Genomic DNA, 3326 nt, shown 5'->3' with positions numbered 1-3326 from the left:
GTGGTCAGGCAGGAGACTGACTGTGCATCATTCATCATCATAACTTTTGAATCTTCCTGTGGAGAAGGGCCATCAAGGCCCAGCACAGGAAAGGAAATAAGACCTTACCAACTTCCAGACAGGGAAGAAGAGGGTCCCACACAAAGGAACTGGGATCGGTGCACCAGCTCACTACGTCCACCCGAAAGTGAAATAAAGGCGTCTGCCGATATTTGCAGAGTCAGAAAGTTGTCTTCTAGTCGCCGTGTTTGGGGGAAGCTACTGGAGGCCGTGCTTCAGCCATACGAGAAAGTAAACTGGCAGTTGTCCCAGCCTCCTGCAGGGAGGGCGTGGCTCAGGGTGGCCTCCATCATGTGACAGGCGTCAAAGCAGCCCCAGCACTCAGATCTCCCAGAGAGGACCCAGGCCCTGGCTCCCCACGGCTTCTAGACTCAGGGAGCTGGGCGACATGGATCTGGCATCTCCACAGCGAGGGGCTGCATGTCACATCCACAAAGTGCAGAGTCAGCCCTCCTGGAGCAAACTCTGGCCAATGAGAGGCCAGAGATGACAAGCAGCGGGCAGATACACCCTGTCCCTTCCGCCCCTCGATGGATTTCTCTGAGGCGTGGTGCGCGAAAGGCTCCCACAAATCCAAGCGACCGGATGTGTCCTCTTGTGATGTCTGCCTTTGTTTCCTCTCCCCGTCCGCCTCGATCCCCATTACGCTCACTCCTGCTGCCCTGGGGTCACACCTCACGCAAGCTTTGCCCCGGGCTCTGTGTTCTCGGGCTGACACCTCGGGAGGAGCCTCTTGGGTCTGCGGGAGACGGGGGAGTTCACGAGGTGTCTGAGGACAAGAGGCGAGGTTTGCTGAACCCTGTGCTCGGGAGTAAGGAAAAGAAGCAGAAAATTGACAGGGTTTCTGAACAGCTCTGAAAGGGAATCAGGAACCACACATCCAGGAAATGGCTGGGACGCTGGGAACTTGTTCACTTCCTCCCCTGCGCGATGTCTCTTCTTGACTTTTTCCCACGAAGATGCGCAGTGAAACCTGTAACGTGGGCAGGACCTACAGAGCCGCACTGTGGGGCAGCAGGGAAGGCAGAGACAGAAGCCGAAGGGACTAAGTGACTAAGTGGTGTCTAAGTCAGGACCGAGGCTGAAGTCTTGGGCCTGCAGAGAGGCCACCCACACCAATGACAATGACGAGAGCTGCAACAAGAGATGAGTCGCTTCACTAACACTCGGGTCTAAGAAATGTCCTGTTTCTGTAATCGTCAGACCAAATCGAATCCATCTCGGCCTCATCGGCCAAGATTAGCAATGAGCCCATTCTCAAGTTATTTAGGAGTGGAATGGGGATGAGGGTACGAGTAGTTAATAATATTTTATTGAGCACTTACTACCTGCCAGATGTTGTTCCAAGCACTTTATATGTACAATTAATTCATTTCATCTTCACATTTCGGGGTAGGTACCATTAGCCTCTCCATGTTATTGACAAGGAAATTGAGCAACTTGCCCAAGATCATACGACTAGACACTGACGATGTACAGATCCGGCTGTAAACCCCGCGTGCTTCACGGCTACACTGTAATGCATCTCACGTGAGGCTTTCACAGCCAGAACATGAAGAAGGGTCTCTGGTTGTCCCACCACCATGGAGCTGTTCCTGGTTCCCCTGTCAAGCCCCGCGAGAGCCGTTTGAAGGGAAGGGCTTTGCTGGTGACCAGCATCCCACATCCTGCAGGTAACCATGGCCGGAACGCAGCAGGACTGAAGGCTCAGTGCCCCCAGCACCCCGCTGCTCTTTCCCAGCTGAGGCTTCTGCTGCCTGGGTGACATCCTCACCCCTTCTTCTCAGTGGCCCAGGAATCGCAGTCATCCTTCTCCGGGATTTGTGTCCCTGCCCTTGTCTGGAGACTCAGCCTCCACGCCGCCTCGTCAGCAAAGGACCTAGCCTCCATCCACTAGTCAGCTCCGCCCTGGTTCAGGGAGGTCCATCCCTCTTCCCCCTTCCTCGTAGGAAAAGGAAAATACTTTTTTTCCCCCAAAGAGATCCAGCATCGAGGTAGTCCACTGTGTCGATCTAGCAAGTGCCAACCATACTGGTACTCATAGACGTAAACACTCGGTGACACCATTTCCAGGAGACTGAGGTGACGCCTTGAGGAAGGAGAGAGTCTTCTTTGGCCTAGAAGCGGAGCTGAGGGGCGTCCGCCACAAAGCAAAGGGGGAAAAATCCTAACACCACCAACTTCTCAGTACCTCACCCCGTTAACATTTACTGGGCACCTGCTGCGTCCAGGCACATTTCTAAGTACTTTAGATTCATTACCTCACTTGATCTTCCAAACAATCCTGTGAATTAGGGAACAGCATAATCCCCGTTTTACTGATGAGGAGAACAAGACTGTTGATTTGTTCGAAGCTATGCAACCAGCAAGCGAAGGAGCTGGGCTCTGAACCTGTGTCTTCCTGACTCCACAGCCCTCGCCCTAAGCTCCATGGATGACAAAGGCACCCCAGGACTCGGCCTTAGGCAAGAAGGGATCGAAAGAGGTCTGAGACCACCAGACGCACTCGATTTTTGCCTAAAATTACACTCCTGCCAAAGTCTCTTTTCCCACTGGAATCACACGGTGCGGGATGGGGAGCCCGATCGAGGCCAGTATAGCTGGCAAGTACGACTTTGGACAAGCTGTTGAACGTATTGGAGCCTCAAATTCCTTCCTTGCAGAACTCGGGCCAATGCTAACTGCCTTGCTGTGGGGAGGATTAAATGTCTCCCATATAAATGTGGGTTTCTCTTTCCACCTGGAACACCCTCCTTTCCAAAATTCCCCACCGCTGCATCTCCAAGAAACCTGCCTTTTCAGTTAAATTCCTGGACTAAGTTTTTAAAGAGAGACTCGAGCTGGGTTTTATTATCCGATATAGATAACTTTTCTGATGTGTATCAATCATTTTCATTTGTAAAGTGGGTGGATTTTATATATCTATAGCTAGCTTCTGGGAGAAAAACCTTTAAAGCTTCAAGATGGGATTTTAAAACATCTTTATAGATGAAAAAAGCAAAAGTTTAACCTTCAAAAAAAAATAAAAGAGAACATGAAGTCGATACTTGAACACACACAATAAAAAAAGAAAACTGAGCTTGAGATTGCAAATGCATGACCTTGATGCCAACTCTTTTGGAAGCATAAAGAGGATTATTTCCATCCGTGTTGGTAGAAGAGGCAGCCCAACGCGTCTCATGATTCCCCCAAATCTGTCCTTATCCGCAATGCTGCCTCGGAACCTGGATCCCCATTATTAGAGATGTCTCGTTCGTATATCCATT

This window comes from Pteropus alecto, unplaced genomic scaffold (genome assembly GCF_000325575.1).
Source record: "Pteropus alecto unplaced genomic scaffold, ASM32557v1 scaffold105, whole genome shotgun sequence".
Classification (NCBI taxonomy): Eukaryota; Metazoa; Chordata; class Mammalia; order Chiroptera; family Pteropodidae; genus Pteropus; species Pteropus alecto.
Note: the sequence above shows the minus strand (reverse complement) of the source record.